At 39.1% G+C, this 23620-nt stretch overlaps 1 long non-coding RNA gene and 1 pseudogene across 1 annotated transcript in view; both read right to left on the reverse strand.

The window, feature by feature from the left end:
* LOC114086892 (mRNA decay activator protein ZFP36-like) overlaps positions 1-205 on the reverse strand; it is a 128227-nt pseudogene extending 128022 nt beyond the window's left edge.
* A 977-nt stretch (positions 206-1182) lies between these two features.
* Positions 1183-23620, reverse strand: part of LOC114084655 (uncharacterized) — a 112911-nt gene continuing 90473 nt past the window's right edge. Inside the window, exons 4-5 of the long non-coding RNA XR_011707859.1 lie at positions 20767-20828; positions 1183-1782 (exon numbers count right to left, since the gene is read on the reverse strand). This is a non-coding gene — a long non-coding RNA (uncharacterized lncRNA). The remainder of the gene's footprint in view (positions 1783-20766; positions 20829-23620) is intronic.

Genomic DNA, 23620 nt, shown 5'->3' on the forward strand with positions numbered 1-23620 from the left:
ATGCGCAGGATTGAAATTTGAACACAGAAATAAGCAACAGGAGATGGTGTCGTGATGAAGGGATCTAGTTCCTAAGGGGTCTGTAATGGAGCTCCTAGCTCCTCAGTTAGAATGTTGAGCCCAATTCTGTGATTTTTGTCTTTGAAGCATAAACTAGCCCAAGCAAATTATGCTGTTTGTCACCAAGAACAGTGTCATAGTCCATTTTCGGTTGCTGCTATAACAAAACACCTGGGAATAGGTAATTTTTGAAGAAAAGAGGTTTATTTTGGCTAATGGTTCTGGAGTCTGGGAAGGTGATGGTGTCTTGGCTTCTGGTGGAGGGTCATATGTTGTGTCATATCATGGGAGAGAAGAAAAAAGGGGAAGCAGGCATTCGCAGACGGAACATGAGTGGGAGAAAGAGTGAGGGGAGTTGCCAGCCTCAGTTGCTTTCATGATAACAACCTGCTCTCATGGCAGCTAATTCACTTCCCACTTTGTGGGATTGAGTTAATCTAACACAGAGATTCCAAGTTTGTGCCCTTAACCTTCCCACTTAGCTGAGATGCAGCCTTAGGTCCTTCTCTACTCAGTACTGTTAGGCCAGGAGTCAGCAAACCACATCTGACCCACAGTCTGTTTTTGTAAATAAAGTTTTATTGAGACACACGTATTTGTTTATATATTATCTATGGTTGCTTTTTTACTATAATAGCCAGAGTTGAGTAGTTGTCATAGAGATCATATGGTATGCAAATCTCAAAATATTTACTATCTTACCCTTTATGGAAAAGTTTGCTGAGCATTGGGGCAGGTGGTTGCTTCAAATAGTAGGATCTGGCATGTGAAATGGAACCTGTTTGCCTTCCCTGCTCTAACACATCCTGGTAGCCATAGTTTTCATTAGCAGTATTAGTATTCAATACAGTCCTGATCAGGAGGCTAGTGGCAAAGAGATTATACAGACATAAATAAAGGAATAAATCCACAATATGTTAGAGGGCATGTACACTATTCTCTTGACTGAATACGACCTTTGATTAGAGTGGTGATTTAGGAACCTGTGCTTTCTCACTAGGTGAATATTACCTCTTTGGATGATTACGCTGGTAAATTTCAACTAAAAGAAAAAAAAAGACAATGAAAAAGAAAAGAAACTTGATCAAGATTGCTTTCTAAGTTGGCATTTATTATATGTCTTCAAACAAACTGGACAACGGCTATTGTGAAAGACCATTGGTTCAAGCCAAAGATAAAGAAAATCCATAGGTGATAGCTTCAGATCCACAAGGTCAACGTTGATACCTGAACTTCAACTTTTGATACAGAGTGTTCCAGATCAGAAAAATCTGATATCTCAAAACCTTAGGAGAAAGTTACTGAGTTGACTATGTCTTTAGCTGAATATCCCCTTAAGCTGCCTCATACCATGACTTTGAGGTTTGTTGCCTGCTGTGTGGAATCACATTGTTAACTGCCTAACCAGATTCTCCTAGTTGTTGGTGACTCAAGGCCAATGCCATCCCCTTCAGAGCGGTTTCCCAGATCTCCTTTCCTGGGCTTCCCTCTGTAGAGGGCTCTTTATGTTATGTAGCACTCATTTAGTTCTCACCTCCTCCAGTCAATGGAACAGGAACTGGGTTCTTTATCTCTGTGTTCTCAGCATACAGAATAATTCCAAGTGCACAGGAGATGTTCAAAATATATTATAAGAATTTCCCCCCTTTTCCAGAGGCAGAGTCCTGTGAGGTTTGCTCTTGTGACTTCTTCATCAGCACAAGAGGGTAAATGACTTCTTGTCTAATTTCAAATAAAAGGGAGGGGAAAAAAAAGGGAAGAATGCATTATTATACAATGCATGCAACTCAGGTTAGTGGAATTCTGTTGTTTTTTTTTAAACTTTTATGCTTGTTATGATTTAGATATGAGGTGTTCCCCCAAAAACTCACATGTGAGACAACCCAAGAAGGTTTAGAGGTGCACTGATTAGGTGATGTTCTCATAACCCAATCAGTGCATTAATCCTGATAGGGATTAGCTAGGTGGTAGGGTAGGTTGGCAGGGTGTGGCTGAAGGAGGTAGTTGCCTGGTGGTATGCCTTTGGGATTTATATTTTGCTGTAGTGGAGACTGCTCTCTCTGCTTCCTGATGCTATGTCCTAACCTGCTTTCCTGTGCCACACTCTTCCTCCATGATGTGCTGCCTCATCTCAGGTCCAGAACAATGGAGCCTGCTGTCTATGGACTGAGACCTCTAAAACCGTGAGCCCCCAAATAAATTTTCCACCTCTAAATTTGTTCTTGTAGGGTCTTTTGGTCACAGTGGCTAAAATACTGACTCAAAATAATGCTTTTGTATTATTTTCTACATTTCCTATATGGGTATATATTTTTATTTTTATAATGGAAAAATAGATATTAGTAACTGTTTGAAACAGTAAAATAAAATGAAAAAGATGTCAAACAGACTAGTTATCATTTACTACAAAGTTAAAACCTTCAAGTGTATTAGACTAAACATATTAGTTTTAAGATTCTACATAAAATATGGGTAACTAGGAAACAAAGTAGCCTCCCTCTAACTTTATGAAAGTTACATAATGATGTTGAAACATTAGGATGGTTAGAATGAATACTGGGATTGCAAACATTGGTTTGGCCTAATGTTAACTCTAGAGTGTGTTCCTGTATTCAGTTTGCTTTTTCCTCTGTCCTTATAAACATGTCCTCTGTATCCTACAGAAGGAATGCACATGAAAAGCTTTCCAGAAGCAAAAGGTGGAAAATCCTTATCCCTCAGACTCAGGAAAGGTGCTTTCTGCACACACCCTGGCAAGGGAGCCTGTAGAAGCATTTTCTGGCCCAGACATCAGTCACGGGGCTCACTGGTCACAGGGCTCACCAGTGACCACAGTTGAGTGAGAATTCAGGGATTGGTTAGTCAAGTGTTACATTTACCTATAGGCAAAGTTATGCCCAAAGACTCAAACGCAGAACCTACCATTATGAGCTAAATAAGGTAAGCGCTAAAAGTGAAAGCATTGGTGATTCTAACCTGGGGTTCCCAGCCCTGAGAAACTGTATGAACCTGTAGCCACAAGCTTACAGGAACCTTGGGGGCATGGGGTTCTGAACCAGGGATTATGCTCATGCACACACACAATGCTGAATGTACTCATAAACCCCCACAGGCGATAGCCACATTGTTAGTGGCTTTATGTTTATGCCACAATATTTTTCAAACACATGTAACTCACAAATTTATCATACTGTCATATGAAGATGGTATATATTTCTAGGATGCAGTTCCCATATAATTAAAGTACCAGATTAAATGTTTGAAATTTTTGTTTACTCCATTGCATGCTAATTCATGAACGAGCACATCTGAAAGCATAGATTAAAAATAAACCCATCTTAGGAATTCTCTAGGTATACATAAGTAGATTGTGTTAAAATTTGGGGAAAGTTTCATCTTCTATTACTCACATTTAAGAACTAAAATTCAAATGTGTTGGAAAGGTCATGAAGTTCTCTCATAATATCTCCTGTATTAGAAACAATTCAGTTCATAATACTACCTCCAAATCAAAGATCAAAATTGCACCGTAGATTTCATAGGCTGTTTATAATAATTATCATCAGGTGTGACTCTGGTACTTGGAGCATTCACTATTGTGGCTTGACATTAAAAGGTAGAGCTTAAGGGGTATTTCAAACAGTATCCCTGAAAAGTTCTGTCAGTTTTTAAGAAATAAGTTTCTTTTTTTTTGGGGGGGGCGGTGTTGGAGGGTACTGGTGATTGAACCCAGGGCCTGGGTTCATTAAGAAATAAGTTTCTAAGTAAACTGGATAGTTGGAAACTCCTGCCTTATTGACCTCCAATATCACAACTATTTGGTGATTCATTCTGAAAACATGAGTGGGTGATACACCATTAACCCTCATTAATTTACATTAACCCTAGTTCTGTTACCCAGCCTTGCTGAGGTATTATTACTTTAATTTTTCCTTTGTAAATCCTTGAAAAAAGATAGAATATCTTTTGTTTTAATCTCAAGGGAAAGAGATGATAGCTGTTTCTCATTTCTGTAGGTATTCAACTTCTGAAGCAGCGAGGGAGTCTTAGTGTGACTTGATGAATCACAGCTTTTGTCTTTTGAAAGTTTTCTTCATCATTATTTGCACTACTTGAAGCCACCAAACTATTGTGCTTGGTAGTAATTTTTTCTTTTTTAATGTGCTTGCTCATGTTTTAAGCCCTTTGCATTTCCCAGTATCTAGAGAGGGCGTTCCCTATTATCATTTTCCAGATGAGAAAACTGAAGTTCGAAGGGATTAAGTAACTTCCTCAGTTATAGACAATGTCTGCCCACGCAGCGTGGTGTGCAGGATGAGTAGAATAGCAAATGTGTTCAGAATAGATGACAGAGCAGGATTCAGGACACTGCCCTCTCCACCTCCCAACCTCTTAAAATCTTTCCTCCCCTCCCCTTTCCTCTCTAAGTCCTTTTCCATTCATTGCTTGGTAATTGACTCAACCTGCCCCTCCTCAACATCTTACTTTGTTATAGAAATGGAGACTAAGAGAGCTGGGGACTGGGGACAAGTCTATGCTGGACCTTATGCAGTTTATTATCCATGGCCCGAGTGTCTTGGGAAGAAGTTGACCCTTTTTCATTTCCCAGCACTGGACTTGTGCTGAGTAGCCAGCAGAGAGGACTTTCAGCTCTTTCTCATTTGCTCATGTCTTTTTGTCTCCATTAGGGTGATGTTAATATGGTAGTTTGGGGGCAAGTATCCTCCCCTGAGGATTTTGGTTCCCATTCCTCTGTACACACATTCACTCACTTCCTCACTCTACCAAGACTCTATGTGTCAGGCACTCTTTTAAGCACTGATGATACAATGGCCAACAAGAACAAGTCTGTGCTCATGGAGAAAGAGAGGAGAGGATGGCAAAGGAAACATATAGTTGTTCAGTGGAACACAAGGGAAATGAATGGGGATGTACTTGATAGAGTATCCCCGGAAGATGGTTCTCTACATAGTGTTGTCTGGGAAGACCACTCAAAGGTGTTGACTTTTGTGCTGAGACCTAACAAAGGTTAGGTCTCAAGTGTTCCAGGTCCTGGAAAAAGACTGCACAGGCTGTGGAACAGGAACATTCTCAGAGGTGGGGCAAGCTTGGCTTGGGTTGGAAAAGAACCAGAGTAGCTGGAGCAAAGTGAATAGTGTGTGTGAGTGATGGGGCTGGCTTGGGCTTTGTTGGCTGCCACTCTTGGTCAGAATACACTGGTACAGTTACACCAGCTGTTTACAGCGAGTATCCATTCCATTGCTCAATGCCTCATGCTAGATATTTTTACTCTCACTCTGTTTCCAGGTTACAGCAAGGACAATGGTAGTGTAAAAACATGTTTTTCACATTATCTCAGGGGATGACCCTAGGTGAGATGTCAAGAGCTGAAGAACTTGGGCCATTTCACCCCTGAGAATGTGAGCTGGAGTTGTGCATAGTTTGTCCCTGTTCTTGTTCTGACCTTCCTGTTTATCCAGAATCATTCTGCATTTCCTTTGGCAGTCCACACAGCACTTAACTTCCACCATACAAATTAGTATTAATCTATCAAGAATTCTAGGCCAGACTGTTTTTGTCCCCATTAACCTCTGGCTAGCCCTACACTTCTCCAATAAAAAGAGCTCCATTTCCTAATCAATGGTCACTTCCCAATGGAAATCATAATTATGGTTATGCAGCATTTGGTTAGCATACATGGCTTTTATGAGTGTGATTGATAGAAGTGAGGCAATAGGACAGAGTGGGTTGTATGCCCAATTGCTTTGCTCACTTTATTTTGTACTTTATGTAGGGTGGCTATATACTTTATTGTTCAAATGGGGTTGCTTTTGAGATTGGAGAGAGCTCTATTAATAATTATGGCATGAAACAGACATGAACTAGGAGGTAATCCTAGGTCTTCAGTTTTTTTATATCATGCAGCTATTATATTTCTATATTATTTATATTATTATATTTTCTATATTTGGTCATCATATAACAAACCCCCTTATATTATGATCAGCTACAGTAATTCCATCATCTTATAGACCTAAAGATAAAGATACAAAATGATCTTCCCAAGATGACTTTTACATGTGTTTATGCCCAGCTTCTGGACCTAGGCCAAAACTGATAACCTCAATACAACCCAGAGGCTCTCTCTGATCAGAAAAGTGACAGAGATTTCTTAAATCTGTATGTTTCCCTTGCTCCATAGTCACCCCATTTCATAAGTAAAACACCTTTGAAAGGGGTGTGGTGGAATGGAGATAATTTTCCTGATAATCTCTGAGAAGACCACCTACTAGTAACAATGAAGGCAGAGAGGAAGTTATTTTCAAGACAGAAAATAATTTGCCAAGTGAGAACCTGTTGTATGTGCTAATAAGAAATAGACAGTCTTGCAGGAATTGGAAGAAGGAGATGAACCCATTTTATTGCTGTTGACATTGTTGGAAAGAAAAATATATCCTCAATTGGCAAGAATAATTCTTTCTGGAAGATCTTTATAAAGCCTTGGCTGAATATTTTTTGCCTACTTGGTTAAAGAGTACAACACCTTTGGATAAATTTAACTTTGTATTTTGTCCTCCTGAACCAACTCATATTTAAGCCAAACTTGATCAGGCCAGTTAAAGATGTCCTTCAGGACTAGAGTGTAGCTCAGTAGTAGAGGACAGGCTTTCCATGTGGGAAACCCTGGATTCAAACTTCAGCACAAAACAAAACAAACAAGCAAAAAGCACCAAAAAACCTCAACAAAAATACAGCACCAAAATAAATAAATAAGTAAATAAATAAATAAATAAATAAATAAATAAAATAGTGAGAAAAGATAATATGCCATACATGAGCTCTGAAGTCAGTTTGTGCATGTTTAATTTCAGCCCAACCATTTATTATTTAGGTGACCTTGAGAATGTTACTTTATTCCTTATCATTAAAAAAAAAAAAAAAAAACACAAAAAAACAAAAAATCAAAACCAAAAATAACCCTTTTTAGACACCGAATCCCCAATGAATCTTCAATAAGAGAGTTAAAAAAACCTTTTTTTTTGTAGTTATAGATGGACAGCATGCCTTTATTTTATTTGTTTATTTTTATGTGGTGCTGAGGATTGAACCCAGTGCCTCACATGTGTAAGACAAGAGCTCTGCCACTGAGCTACTGCCCCAGCCCAATAAGAGAGTTTTTAAATTAGGTTGAGGATCTTAGAGATGCAAATTAATCCTAAACAGGACCTGATGGTATATCATTTCTGAGAACAATGTATTTTCTTTAATGTGAGAAACTGACTGAGGCATGCTGTGAGAAAAATATTTAGTTAGATGATTTAGATTAACAAAGTATCTTATACTACAATCCCCCAGGAGGGTTTTAGCAAGCCATGTCAACATGCTATGTTGTTGACATTTACAGGGAAGCTCACCTAATCCTTCAATGACCCCTCTCCTCCTGCCTGGCTCCAGCCTGCTGATGGTTCCTAGTCTTTCCCATTACACCTGCAATGAAAATAAGCCTTCTCTGTTATTTTTAGAGCTATTTCCACAAAGTCCAGACTCTATATTCATTTCAGTGCAGCTCAATCTAGAAGTAAATATTCCTAGGAAACAAATAAATTATCTAGGGATCTAATTGCAGTTTCATTCTGTGGAAAAAATAACAAATTACCCAGTGTGAATCTGAGGGATGAAGATTTGAAGAAACTCTACCCTATAGGTGTTTTGCTACATAGACCAGTGCTGCCTCAATAACATACAATGTGAGCTCCATATGTGATGTGAAATTTTCTCATTAAAAAAGTGAAATGACTTTTAATAATTTATTTAATTTAGCCCAATTTATGCAAAATATTATCTCAACATTTAATCAATGTGAAAAGTATTAATGAGATATTTACATATTTTTCTGTAGTAAGTATTTGAAATCTGGAGTGTATTTCAATCCAGACAAGTCACATTTCACATCTTCAAGAGCCACATGTGGCTGTGATTACTGCCCTGGACAAGACAGTGCAGAATTTAGATTTAAACCTTTGTTACTCTCAATGTAGTCCATGATAGATACCACCCCATGAGCTGTTTGGCATAGGTCCGTAATGAGATAAGTTCAGGAATTTAGAGGAAGTGTTTAAAAATGTTGATAGCAATTTGATATTGTCGTGATATTCAAGCATGGGATCATTTAAATATCTGTTCTTGCTGAATGTGACAGAGTATTAGTCTGCATTTGAATGGGGAAGCTGACTCTTTCTCAAAGATAGGTTGGGAAGTCCTGGGCTAGATCTTCCATCCCCCCTGCGCTGTACTTCTGAACCTTAGGTTAGCAGGGAAATCTGCAGAAATAGATCCCTTGCAAGTCACTAGCACATCTTTTGTGTACCTGTGGCTCTACTCTGCTTCTTATCTTCCCACTGTTTCATGATATATAAAAGGATGGCCACTTCTTTTCTTCTAAAATACTGTTGATTATTGGTTCTCTTAGTTAATATCTCCATCTTCCTCCCACCTTCTAATTCACTTTGGCCAGGGATTAGCTTGTTGAAAGTGAGTTAATGCAGGAAAGGTGTCTGACCACAGGATGATCAGCAGGAAGAGGAGCAGCATGTATGGACTTCAGATGAGAGGTGATGGAGCCTGCATAGAGGCAGTGGTGAGATAGTGGAGAGAAGGGGAAAGGATCAGATTGAGAGGTAAGAGGGAATCAATGACAGGATGTGGAATGTGAGAGAGGGAATAGTTTATGCTGAATCCCAGGCTCCAGCAACGGGACTCCAGAGAGGACCAAATCCACCTGGATGTCTCCTCAGCACATAGAAGCTAAAGTCAGCACATCTAACATGAGTCAGTTCCATCTTCTCTTCTAGTCCCTCTGCTCATCTCCAGCTCCTCCTCCTGCCTGCCATTCTGTGAAAGGATCACCATTCTAACAGTTGCCTGGGCTCTAAACCTGGAGTCACCTTTACTTCCTTTCTTCTATGTCCCATCTCTTGGGAAATCCTATACAGTCTATTTCTTTGGACTTTCTTTTAGCCTCTCATATATATTCACATTCCTTAGCAACCAGCTAGTTCAGACTCATTGCCTCTGGCCAGGCTTTAAAGTCTCTTAGTGTGTCTCCTTTGAACAGCCCCTCTGTGCTCCAAAGCACATTGCATGTCACTGCCAAGTCATCTTAAGAAACAGCTTCAAGCCTTCCTTCCCTCCCTCAAATCTTCAATGTCTATTCTTTGACTAGCTCCTTTCTGGTATTCCGGTCCCTTCATGATCTGGCTCTAATAGATGCTTTAAGGCTTATCCTCTACCCAGTTTTCTTGAGCTCTCTGCTCATGGGGCACTGTGCTAGATCCTGAGAGTGCAGTCCCAATTTATTAGAGACTACAAAGGGAAAAGCAAGGTCACTGGCAGACATGGAAAGGGGCTTTAACTTGATGCAAGGTTCTAATGAAGCTGATCCCTAAAGATTTTTTTTTAGGAATTAGACAGGAAGTCCTAAGACATTAGAATGTGGTTCATCCTTGTCTTGCCTAGAAGATAAGCAAGTAAGTGGCTGAATTACAAACCAAGTGCAAAAGCTCAGATGATAGTAGAGAAGGCACAAGGCAACTATCTTAAGAAGGTGGGACTTAACTTTAAGGGCAGTGGAAAACTATAAAAGCGTTTAAGCCAGGATGTGAAAAGATTGGCTTTGAAAAGGCAACTGCTCTAGCTGATATAGGCATTAACTATTGATAACCTCTTTTTCCCTAAGACTTTCTTCACTAAAGTCTTTAAACCTATGTTAATTTTTATCTCCATGTGATTTGAGAATACTAAGGGCTATTTTTTTTAATAAGCCATTTCATATAACATCTCTTTTTCCTGTTGAAATCCAGCCCATTTTTCCAAACCCAGATCCAATTCATCTTTGGACGAACTGTCTGAAATGTCAGGAGGTTTGCCCAGATCCCACCATCAAACCAAATCAACTTTCCTTATCCCTTAAACCAAGGTTCCTTTCAGATCTAAAATTGCAAGTATAGGATATCAGAGACTTCTGTCTCTTTTGAACTCTGCTGCAGCATCATTGATAAGTTTTGTGCATTCATCAATCTACCTTGTATTGTATTAGAACAGGATGTGCATTTGTCTTAGTTCCCCTGTCTGGACTGGGATTGTAGGGGATTAGTTTCTGCATCTGCCTCACACCCTCACAATCTTTTCCTGGTGTTAGGAAAGGGCCTCCTTCAAAGGAGGAGCTTGATTGGTGTTTAATTAATTCTCACCCCTTGAGAACCACCCTCCACTATTTTAGGTCACATATGATACAGCTCCTTTGTCTATTGGGCTGAACTGCAATCCTCTCAGACTCTTCCAGTGTCATCCATAGCACCATGCCTGCAGGCACGCTGCAGGGAAGACACAGCAGCTGGGGAGAGCGCTCTCTGTACTTTGTTCATTGGGACCCTAAAAGCTCTGGCAGACTCTTCTCACCCACCCCACGTCTCTCCCCCAAAGAGGGAAGGAGTTCAGACATTCCAGAGTTCAGACCAAGAAAGGCAGTGAAAGGTGGGCTCATTTCTCTGCATAGTGCTTTCTCAGTTTCCCACTAGGTGAGCCAGGGAAGGAAAGGTCTGCTTCCTGTGTGTTTTCTCAGCCCACACCTCAGAACAGGCTTCTTTAATCCAAAAGGCATCACAGCTGTGTTTCCCCTTTTGTGATAGTGCATGTGTGGTGGAGGCAAGTGGGGAGTAATGGCTTTTGTCAAGGAGTCTGTCCTCTGCCACATCAGTGTCAGCTCTCCTTGCCTGGGCTTGTTCCCCTCACTCCTTGTGGGAAGGACTGTCAAAGGATGTCAGGATAAATTCTCTGCTCTTACTTGTGCCTTTTCTTTTTTTCCCTCTCTCTCTCTCTCCTTCCTCTCTTTTGATTCTGTCTTGATGTCATCTCTTCAAAGTATACTACCTGTAAAATATTGATTCACAGCAGGCTGCATCTGCCAGGATCAGATTTCTCTTCTGCTGGCAGCAGTAATAAACTACCACAGACACCGCAGACCTGGTGCCAGCTTCATCACCGTTCGCACACACACCCGTCTGTCTTTTGCCCGACTCTACATAATAAAACAGCTTCCAGAGACTTTTCAGAAGGAGGGAGACCAAGCAACCATCAGTGGGGACATAAAAGAGCCAGGGGGCACCTGCAAAGGAAGGATGTAACAGGTCTCTCCTAAGCAGCAGATGAATCAGAAGCTCCCTGGTTTCCTAAGAGCAACTGGAAAAACAGCAAAGGAAAACAAAGCCACCCAGTTCTCTGCCAACAGGAGGGTAATCTCCGTGGCCCTCCACCTCCTGCTCTTCCTCTTTTCCTCCATCATCTTGAGCCAGCTTGCAGGATTGTACCTGGAAGCAATAACTTAGGAGCATTGCTGAGCATATCATACCTAGAGGATGATCTTATGTGACAGGGGGCATGAATTTGTTTTTTGCATGGGGATAAGAGAATTAACAGAGAGGTGGTGTGGCAGGGTGGTGAAGATCCTGGACTGTGGAGCCTGAGCCTGGGCTTGTGCCTGGCTCTGCTATTTATCATCCATGTGATTTGGTGCAAATCACTGCACTTACCTATGTCCCAGTTTCTTTGTTGGCTTAATGGGATTATTACTGTGATGAAGGGAATATATAGTTGTAAGGCATTTAAAATACAGTTTGGCCATACTGCTATTGAAATGTTTATTTAAATAATTTAAATCTGTGCATACAATGTCCCTGGTGGGAATCAAAAGTCCCAGTTTATGAGAATAGTGTGGGTATTTTCCCCTTTTGTGGATGCAGTTCATTCCTGGAAGTACTCAAAGGCAGATGGGCAGCTGGGTCATGAGCAAACACCCCAGGGAGCTGCAAAGGTCTCCTCTCACCTTGACTACAAACGTGGGCTTGTTCAAAGGTGCCCCACTCTCTGAGAAGGTGACTTTTTATTCGGAAGCTCGGCAGCTGTGGGAAGAGTTTTCTGAACCTCAGTGGTGTGTGTCTCTGTCATTTGTGTGCTGGCTGGGAGGAGGGAACTATTCAAAAGAGAAGCGGCCATCCGAAGTCAGTAAATCCGTCATCAGAGATGACAGCTGTGGGTTTGCATCCTTGTTTTACTGCGACTTTGAGCAAGTTGGTGAAGGTGGCAGTGGCATCCAGCTCTGGCCTGTGAAGAGTTATGATTTTCTACTGTATTAAGCTACTGAAGGGACTCTGCCACTTAGCACCCTCTAGGGAGCCTTCCCTTTTGCAGTACAGGGAAATTTACCCCTTGTGACCAACTGTTAAGCTTCCTTTGAAGCCTCTTTTAATTCAGATTTGGTTCAGCTCATGATGGCTTCAGAGTCAGTGGGGAAAACATTTACGATGTGACAAACTAGCAACCTGTATTTTTTACGTACTGTTAGAGAAATCATGGGTCTTTTATACTTGTGTTCTTTTGCTTTTGTTGGGAGAGATGTCCTTTGAGACCCCTCAGCTCCTCACTTTATATTCTTTCTCCTCTTCAAGCCTCAAAGCCTCTCTGCACTGTAGCAGGCTTCGCTTTGATGAGGCAGGCTGGAGAAAGTTTCCTCTGAAGCCTGCCAGAGTCAATGGTCTGCTATCGAAAGGGAGACTGTGGAGTCAAGTGAAGCATCCATCCATCTGCTGGGGGCGTTCTGCTTCTGCAGAGTGAGGAGCTGTTTCCAATCCCCTACAGGCTCCGAAGGGCACTACAGTCTCACAGGTTTCACGTGGGCCCAATATGCCAGGCCTCTCACCTTGGTATGCTCTGTTAGAACTGTCTTGTTCTTTCTGTCAGGATCCTAAATTGTTGTTTGTGCACCTTCTTAGCTATAGAGCAGGAGTTTAGCACTGTGCACAGCATCGCTGGATGTTCAATGGTGGAACTGTGGGAGACATTAGAATATCTGAGCACAGAGGGGTGAGTGAGTTTGTGGTAGGAAGACATAAGGTCTAATCTTGATTCTGAACCAGGTTTTGCAAAATCGTGATGTGGAGAATGACTGTCTCTTACAGAAAGGGGAGGTGACAGGAGGGCTATTTGGAAACCACAAGTAAGAAGCAAGCAGCATGATTAACAGCCTGGGCTTGCAGCTCAGTTCTGCAGTAGTATGGTCTTGGGCAAAATGACTTCACCTTTCTGTGAGTTTAGTGCTTCATCTTCATAATGGGTTGTTATGAGGATTGATTATGATAATCCATATGAAGTGCTTAGCACAGAGGATGGCACATAGTAAGCCTCAGATTAGTGTTAGTAACCTGTTATTATAAAGTATTGTAGAATAAGGAGTTTCTTGGGATATAATCCCTTGGGAACACTATGGAACATCCATTGAAAAGAGATATTTTAAAGACCAAGTGATAAAGGACTTAAAAGTCACTCTTGGTTTTTAGCCATCAGCAAAATTGTCTACATTATTCTTCCTAAATACAGTTCCTATCAAGTAGTAAGACTTTATGAATACCTGTTATATAAGCAAATATTAGTGTTACAGACCTATCTGTGAGCTCAATGATCATAATAGCCAAAACAATTTTACTGCTAGCTCCACCAATCTGATCACAACTTTGTTTCTGCTTTCAATTAAAAAATAAATAAATAATAAATCTATTGTCTACGTCATTCTTTTTCATACCAGAAGTCTGGGAATCTGTGTTAATTTGCATGCCTTGGTTAATTTACACCATGTCAAGTGCTTCTTATTCATTTATTTTAACCAATAGTTACTTTGAATCTTCCCCATTTCACTAAGTGCTGTGGTTTAGTCTTTACCTTCACGATCTGAAAGAGGATAGAATAGACTAGAACAATACACTGTGAAAGTGTTCAGGCAGATAAATAGAAACTGTTATGTTAATACAAAGGAAGAGAGTTTCATCCACCTTCTAAACTGTGGGAGGCTGGGGTGGGGGGTGGGACCAGGGAAGATTTTCTAGAGATGGTGGCATCTGACATTCAATGACCGAGTGGACTATGAGAAAGAATGTCTGTGGACAGATTAAACACACAATGAGGTGTATTCTGTTGCAAAGGGAAGGGAATCTTAGGATAAGGAAGTAGACTCAGCATTCAACCTTGCAAAATATAAACAAAGACATATCCTGGCTAAGCTTCCCTATTATGAAGCCCCTGAACTTTTACAAGTAATCTGGTTCTGAGACTATTCTACTGGAAGGTCAATGAGATTTGTAAAGAAGAGTGATGAGAGAAAATGAGTATTTCATGACTAACTACAATTCCAGTTTCTGATGGCAGGAATTCATTAAGGTAAGCGTGTTGTGTTGGGCACTTCTTCATAGTTTCTAAGAGAGAGAGAGAGAGAGAGAGAGACATAGAGTGTGCACACTTAATTTTAAACTGACTAATATCCATCAAAGGAGAACAATGCCAAGAATTAAATAAAAATATGTAGATCTCTTTTATTAATAACATTGATATGGGACCCACAGTGTTACTTAGGAAATTGCTTGGCTAACAAAAGCCCTTTTCCTTCATCAGTAAACAAAGACAAGGTTATTTGAGTCTCAGGGAAGTTGGTTCAGGTAATGGGTAGCATCCACAGTGGTAAAAAGAAACGATGAAGGATTGGAAAGCAAAGGGAAAACTCATGTAAAGAAGAAGGAGAATCAATAAGGTTAGCTAGCATGTTTGTTCATCTGTAAAATGAAGGGTTTGAGGCTGGAATGAATCCAAGATTCTTACCAGCTTTGACATGTTGTGGACCTATGGATCCAGTCAGGTATAGACAAGCAATAGAGTGAACTCCTGGCTTATTTATTAAATCTTCTTATGCCTTTCTTATAATGCTTAAAAAAAATCCCAGGGCATTTTTTTAATATAAAAAATAATGATTACAGACAAAAATAAAGAGAAAATAAGTAAAAGAAGTGTCACACCACAAACTGATACTTCAGCCCATATGCTGTTTTCTCTGTGAATGAGCTTGTGGAAAGTTCATTAAATTCTAGAATATTGAGAAATCTTTTTTTTTAAAGAAAGAGAGAATTTTTAATATTTATTTATTTATTTAGTTAGTTCTCGGTGGACACAACATCTTTGTTTGTATGTGGTGCTGAGGATCGAACCCAGGCGGCACGCATGCCAGGCGAGCACACTACCGCTTGAGCCACATCCCCAGCCCTATATTGAGAAATCTTTAGGTACACCACTTCTTTGTTGAACTAATGAGTATCCCCCAAATTTCAAAGAGCAGAAAATTTTAGGAAGGTGCAATAACTTATGGTCATGATGTAGTTTGGTATTAAAAGAATCTGTTTCAAAATGAAAAAACCAGTGCATGTCATGGGTTTCTTTTTTTTTTATGTCATGGGTTTCTGAAAAATTGTTATATTCAGATGGAGCTCATTGGAAATCTTGACATTTGGATGAGGGAGAGGTTCAGTAAAATCCACACATACTTTCCAACCACAGGGTGTCACTGGAAAGAGGTTGTGACATCGTGGATGTCATTGCCAAATCCTTTTCCTCTTGGTAGGGTCATGTGACTATTCTTGCAAATAGACTATTAGTGGAAGTGAAGTACATAATGTCTTGGCATTGGGTGTTAATAATATATTATGTCTTCATCACAGTCTTTGTTTGCACTCTTGGCTGGATGCAGAGGACTCAACAGCCCTAGGGGATGGCAGAACCTCAGGATAAATGAAACCTGGATCTCTCTCACTTGAAAGAAATCTGTCAGTCTTCCAGAAACCTCACATAGTCTTGTTAAATGAACAAGAAATAAACTACTGAACTTTTGGAGATTTGTTATCATAGTTATCTAATTGATGTAAGCACTAAATTCCCTTAGTCTTGTATAGGACGGAGAATTAGTTCATTAGAGAGAAACACATATACTCTGATTTATGGATGATGGAGCTCATTGGAAACCTTGACATATCCTGTCCTAAAGCTATGAAGAAAGAGGAATCAATAAACCCTTTCCATGATGTTAAATTCTGTAAAACAACTAGAGTCTTCCATCTTTCTTCTCATCTTAGTCAAAGTGAGATATTATACTTCAGATAGTCAAACATCAAAGAGTTGCTTCTTGATAATTGCCAGCCTGATCCCAGAGAAAAATACAAGTTTCTGGCATTTGTTTGGTCATATTGATAGAAGGGGAAAAGTGTAATTTGTATGTAGTGGGAGAAAAGATTATTAGGACTCTGGGGAAATAGCAGAAAATTCCATTCATTTTTATACTCACTCTATGAAACTAAAAACAAACCATGGGATTTGACTGCCAATAGCCACGTCATGTTTTCTGTTTATGGCTAGCATTATAAAACACAGTGGACCAAATGACACATGCAATAGATACCTCTGCTGGTCAAAGAAATTTCCCACTATACAATGTTCTCTTTTTTTGTTAGTAATCCATGTTCGTTGTAGTTGATTATGGTTAGTATACTCTTTAAGGACTGAGCTAAAATAAAAACAATGGATAAACACTGTCATGCAGTCTTAAAGACACAGAACCCTATATTCTTATAAAGTTATAGAAATAGTGCCATTATAAAAACTCATTGAAAATGACAATAACCAAACTGGGCATGGGGAAATTGATCACTGTGTGGCAAAACAGTTCAACTTGTGTGATGAAAAGATGAAGAAAAAGGCAGTTACAGTCAGGATTGTTATGTCGCTATACGGAACATAGTACATACTTTGGGCAAAACTAATAAGAACCTCCCTCTTAGGGCAGAGGTGAATATTTCTAGATTCATTTGTGTTCTAAACACCTCAAAACATCCTACTCCCTCTCTGAGATGAACTTTTCCATGTGTTTGGTTTACAAGAAAGCTTCATCACGCAATGACTGCTTCACTCAACTCTTTGTGTAAAGAAGATTAAATATTAAATCCTTGTTCTTTGAACATTTCCAAAGCAACACAGTACTGATTTTAATAGACTCCTAAAATTTTATTTTGATTTCTTCTTTTAAAGTTTGGGGATACCTAGAAATAACAAGTTTCACCAGGGCCAGGACTATATGAAGGGATGAGGTGCTAAAGGTATAAAATGTAAGGACTCATTTACTTTCACCCTGTACCTGTCCAACACTTAGAGCTCTTCCTTAAATTTTGTGCCCTTGGCACTTGGCTCATTTCCCTAGTTCTGTCCCTGAGTTCCACACATACACCAGTGTGAAAAGTATACATTGAAGGTACACAGAGTAACCTGTGACTGCTCTTAGTTTCTGAATTTGGGTGTCTGTAGCAACTTCTTAATGAGAAATGCAGGGAAATCCGCTCCAATGTCAAGGTGAATTCCTGCTGAGCAAATGACACCAGGGAAGAAAAGCTCCTCTTTTGGTCTTTGCTTGAATAATAATAATAATAAAAAAGATCTATAATTGGATTTCCTTAAAGACTCAGAGAACTAACATCTTTATAACTTTTCAGATTGAAAGGTAGTCCTTTTGAATTCTATTAACTTTGCAGTCTACATTTTTTAGAAAGTAAGATTATGTAGCTTCTGAAGGAACTCGGGGACAATGAAGTGAGCAATATTTGCATTCACAAGTTATTCTGTGTTGGCAGATTGTCATCTTTTGTAGAAATATCACAATTTTTCAAAAGGATCACTTTGAAGATAAAGAATTATATTTAATCATATTTTTTGTTAATAAAAAAAGTCATTTTGAATGCTCACTTTGACAATCAAAGATCCCATTGCCCTTTCATATAGTACAGCCCACTTTAGGTAACCACATTGCAACTGAGGGCACCATCCCCCTCTTATCTTTAACTCTGGGAAAACAATAGCCCATTTTCACACCCCTGGCACTTAAAGTTTCTAAAGCATTCCTTTTAGCAGAAGAATAAGAATTTGATTCTCTAGGAAATTTTCATAGCCAAACATCTAAAGAAATGGGAGCTAATAGCTGCAGTATAAAAGAATAGTTAGAAAATTTGGGGGATAGACCAGAACACTTCTCTTTTATAGTGCTACTTTAGTTTAAAATTCTAAGCCTCAATGACCTGTTACATGTGAGGAAGAGTTAGCTATATTTTGGTCATGGATTAGAAGACAAGGTCTCTGAAAACAATGCTTTCCCTTAATAATTACAGAAGTTTTAAAAAACCAAGAATAGTAGTTTGAGGCTTCAAATTTAGAAAATTATAGATTTTAACATCATGAAAAATGGTGGCAATTTTTGTGTGTATCTAGACATAACGATGTCATAGTCAAGGCTGAGAATTTGTCATAAATGTAACCACTATGTTCAATGCCTGGCTTCTAGGTTATAATAAAGTGCAACCTATATTTGTTTCTTATTGCTTCTTTAAGATTTAGGCTTTGGAGAGACTCTTCCCCTGGATGGAAGATCCCCCAGTTTTCACACTCTAAGGTAAGAGATTGGTATATAAGTTGAGGACCACTTTAAGAGTTTGGATAATTATTCAATGTTGGTTTGAGATAATTATTTCATCATGTTATGCTGAAATCAAAGCATATTAAAAATGAGACTTTGTTATGCTAATAAAAATAAATAATAAAATTTTATAAGTTAGACCTCCCATGTTCATGGATAGGCAGAATTAATATTGCTAACGTGGTCATATTACCAAAAGCAATTTACAGGTTCCATGTAATCCCCATCAAAATGCCAATCACATTCTTCACAGAACAAGAAAAATCATAAAATTCACACAGAAGAATAAAATATCCAGAATAACCAAAGCAGTCCTGAGCTAAAAGAACAATGCTGGAGGCATCACAATAACCAACTTAAAATTATGCTACAGAGCATGGCACTGGCATAAAAACAGGCACATAGAAAAATGGAACAGAATAGAAGATATAGAGACAAACCCATACAGATATAATCATTTGATACTTGACAAAGATGACAAAAATGTATGCAGGAGGAAAGATAGCCTTTTAAATAAATGGTCTTGGAAAAACTGGTATCCATATGTATAAGAATGGAACTAAATCCCTATCTCTTACCATGCATAAAAATCAACTCAAAGTGAATCAAAGCCCTATTATTTGAACCAGAAATACTGCAACTGTTAGGAAAAAAAGCATAGGGTCAACACTTCAACACATAGGTGCAGGTGATGACTTCTTCAAAAGGATTCATGAAGCTCAGGAAATAATACAATTAAGATTGCATCAAATTTTAAAGCTTCGGATCAGCATTTAGAGCATGAGGGAACAGCCTACAGAATGAGAGAAAATCTTTGCCAGCTACTCTTCTGAGGACTAATAACCAGAAAACAGAAAAAGAACTAAAAAAAAAAACAAAAAGAAAAAAAAAAACACCAAAAACAAACCAAATCAATACCTGGGCCAATGAATTAAACATACACTTCTCAAAAGAAGAAATGCAAATGGTCATTGAATATATGAAAAAATATTCAGCATCCTTAGCAATCAGGGAAATGCAAACCAGAACTGCACTGAGATTTCATCTTAGTTCAGTTAGAGTGAGATTACCAAGAATACAAATAACAATAAATGCTGGTGAGAAAGTGGCGAAAAAGAACACTATATAATATTGGTAGGATTGTAATTATAATTACTATGGAAATCAGTATGGTGGTTTCTCAAAAGACCAGGAATATGACCCAGGTATAACACTCCTTAATATTTATCATAGAGAATTAAAGTCAGCATACTGCAGTGATACATGGATATGGATGTTTATAGCAACACAGTTCACAATAGCCAAATTATGGAACCAGCTTAGGTGTCTGTCAATGGATAAAGAAAATGTGGTATATATACATGATGGAGTTTTACTTAGCCTTAAAGAAGAATGAAATTATGCCATTTGCAGGGAAATGATGGAACTGGAGAGCATTATATTAAGCAAAATAAGCGAAGCTTAGCAAGGTAAGGGCCATATTCTTTCTTTCATATGTGGAAGCTAGAGAGAAAAAGGGAAAAAAGGGGTATCTCATAAAAACAGAGGGAGACCAGTAGAGTAGAGGAAGGAGACCAGGAGGAGAGAGGAAAGAAGGGAAAGAGGAGGTGCTAGAAATTAAATTGACCAAATCATATTGTTCTATTGTGGCCATGTGTTAATCTGCAATGACCAATCTTATTTTTAAGTATAATAAAAATGCAACAAAATATTACAAATGATTGCTCAAATGTTGAACTATTATTTTAAAAGTCTCGGAAAAGAGGTAAGAGTTCTTTCCAAGCTTTTGCCCCCATGCTAAGACCTTTACTTGACTTCATTCCTACTTGCTAGATGCTTTTCATCTTTACCAGGGTCAACATCAAGGGAGGGAGAAGATGTGAGAGGACTGGGTTCTTTCTTGGTTCCTCAGAGTATCATCTGTGGGGACTTATACCTTAAGGTTCCCTTGCATGGGTGGAGAGATTTATGATCTCTTCCTGGGCTCCCGGGCAGGGGTGGATCATATTTATGCTCCTGTTAAAGTCTAGGGCTCAAGAGTACCTCTCTCCCTCATGGCCTCTTGGTTCAGGAGAAACACTAAGTCTCTAGGTTCACGTTGACTTTGGGAGCTGCTTACCTTACCATCATGGTTCTCAGGAGTGCCACACATAACTCTCAGTGGCTCCATTGTAGAGAGAACCCTCACTGCACTTGAGGTGAAGAGGCCCTACCTCTAGTGCAGGGGAATTCCCCCCAAATAAATCTCATTATATAGTCCATTCTCCTTTTTTCCAACCCCAACCCTTCTATATCCTGTGTACAGAGACCTCTTTCACACTCACCTTAGGACCTGTTGTATTAGTGCCACAGTCCAAACTGAGGATAGAGGAGTCCCACGTTGACACTGGAATCATTGAGATTTTCTATTAGGCAAATATAGTTTGATAAAATGTCTAAATGATTTAACATCTTTTTCTGCTTTAATATGGTCTATTTGGTAAAAACTGCTCACTGAAGACTGCTCTGTTCTAACTAGATATGCTATGGTACACTCGGCTAGATGATCTGGAGTGTGTCAGTTCCCATTAATGCCCTTTTACTCAAACATCTTCCCACCTAGCTTCTAAGTGTGCAGAGACCTGCTCCCCACTGAACTAAGCCTAGTCAGGGTCCAGATTTCCCTGTCTGTTGTATTCTGGCTTTTTTAAGGAAGTTGTTCCTAAGTCCTTATGAAATAGAGGGACTTTATAAATGTCTTTTTCTTTTAAAGAGCAATAAATGTTTCTCTCTGTTTTACACTATATTAAATGTATTACTCACATAAAAATAATCTTATAGTTGAGTGTGGTGGTGTGCACCCATATTCTTTCTACTTGGGAGGCTTAGGTGGGAGGACCACTTGAGCCCAGGAGTTCTAGGCCAGGCTGGGTGACACAATCAGAGCCTGCCTTAAAAAAAAAAAAAAAAAAAAATTCATGGGCCTGAGGTTGCAGCTCCATAGGTGGTGGAGCACTTGCCTAGCATGTATGAGGTTCTGGGTTCGATCCTTAGTACCACATAAAATAAATGAAATAAAGGTATTATGTAAACCACTATATATATATATATATATATATATATATATATATATATATATATATATATATATTTTATATTTATATATAAATTCATGGCTTTCACCCTTTCTTTTTTGAAGCCCATCTAGCCTGGCCCTTCCCTTCATTTTCATTCTTATTGTTCCTGTTCCTACCTCACCCCTCTATACAGAAGTGAATTTAGCCTCTTCTGAAAGGAGATCCTGTCAGGAACATAAATACCATGGCTATGTCACCAAAAGTTGTTATACACATGTTTAAAAAAGTAAAGTCTAGCCAGGTGAGGTGGTGCACACCTATAATCCCAGTGATTCAGGAGGCTGAGGCAGGAGGATCGTGAGTTCAAAGCCAGCCTCAGCAATAGGGAGGCACTAAGCAACTCAATGAGACCCTGTCTCTAAATAAAATACAAAATAGGGCTGGGGATGTGGCTCACTGGTTGTGTGACCCTGAGTTCAATCCCTGGTACCCCATCCCCCCGAAAAGTAAAATCTATTCTCCCCTGGGAGTTGCAGACTGCTCCCACTTAGGGCAGATTTGAGACCTCCTAAAGTCTGTGGACCAAGGACCATGAGCAGGAACTCTGGTATGTGGCACAGAAGAATTATAATCTAGGAATCCCTGGAGGACTACATTGGTAGCCAGCACTAAAGAACCTTCCTCCTTTTCTTTCTCATAGCTTTGGGGAGGTATGTTGAAGGTAGACTCAGTGAGCTGGGGCTGAGAGAAGCTGGCTGTTTCAGGAATGTTCTTGGATAAACTTTTAGCAGGCAGTAGGGGTTTCTGACTAAATTGTTTCCCTCAGCACATCCAAATGGGAAGTTGATAGGTATTATAAAAACACAAATAGAGAGGGGAGCCTAAGCATAGAATAAAATTTTAAACAAAATTGGGATTCACTACATTAAGTATCTAGACCACATGTATTCTGAGCATAAAAGCTTTAATGAAGGCAAAAATCTTACTTAAGCAAAATATTTGTTTTGAAAGAAAAGGATGAACAACACAAATGGAGTAGGATTTTTTTTTTTTTTTTTTTAGCTGTAGCAAGTCAATTCAATGTATTGTACAAAATATCATCTCATGTTGGCAATGATGACAAAAATTTAAGTGGGATCTGGGCCCTGCCTTCCAGAAGCTTATAATAAAGAAAACATTAACTGGTATTTGACAGTAAACAATTTATTGTTTTAAATAAAAATTAGTTCTTTGATCAGCAATGAAACTACTAAGTTTCTATCATATGGTGATCATGATAGAGGAAGATACTTCTATTGTTATTAATTTCTTCTGCCCAAAGAACACGGGAGATGTTAATAGCATAACAACATCTAAAACCAAAAACCATTCAGCCTCTTCTTTTATTCATGAGAGAGCACTGAAAATTTACCTGAGAATATGCATGTCCCTCTTGCCAGGCACTTTTTTTTTTCCATTATTATTTTCTAATTCTAACAGGATGCATCCTGTCTCTCTGATTTAAGCAAAAAGTTATTTCTTAAATCTCATCCTCAGGGCTTATTCTTTCATTTACTCTGTGAACCTAGTTTTGTGGCCTATGGTGCAACTCCATTATCCATTCTGTAACTTAGCATATCGTTTTCCTCTCAAGCTTATCAATCTTACAGGTTTTGATGTAGAGCAAATTCATCTTTTTATCTAGCATAAAATTTTTTAGAATGAACTAGCACCTCATGTCCCAGTTAAGTGGGACTATTCCTTGTAATATTGCCTGGTGCTTTCCTACCTCCCTGCTTTTTCTCTCTCCTCTTTTCTCTCCATTTCCAGTCATTTAAATCCTCCCAACTCTTTATGTTCCACACAAATGCTGACTTCCTGATTACTTCCAATAAGTCTGCTCTGATTTCTCAACTGAAAGCAAATTTGTTTTGGTGCAAATGTTTGTTGGATTAGTTAATAATGCTGTTTACTATATTTGACTCTCAGGCTCAATTTAGGCATGTAGTAAGAAATTCTTCCTTGTGCCTGAGCTCAGGTATGGTCATAGCACACTTTTATCTGACAAAAAGTGAATGGAAGTACATGTATTACTTCCATGTAGAAGATTTAAGGGTCAGTATATGCTGTGCCATATTCTCCT

This window comes from Marmota flaviventris, chromosome 6, assembly GCF_047511675.1.
Source record: "Marmota flaviventris isolate mMarFla1 chromosome 6, mMarFla1.hap1, whole genome shotgun sequence".
NCBI lineage: Eukaryota > Metazoa > Chordata > Mammalia > Rodentia > Sciuridae > Marmota > Marmota flaviventris.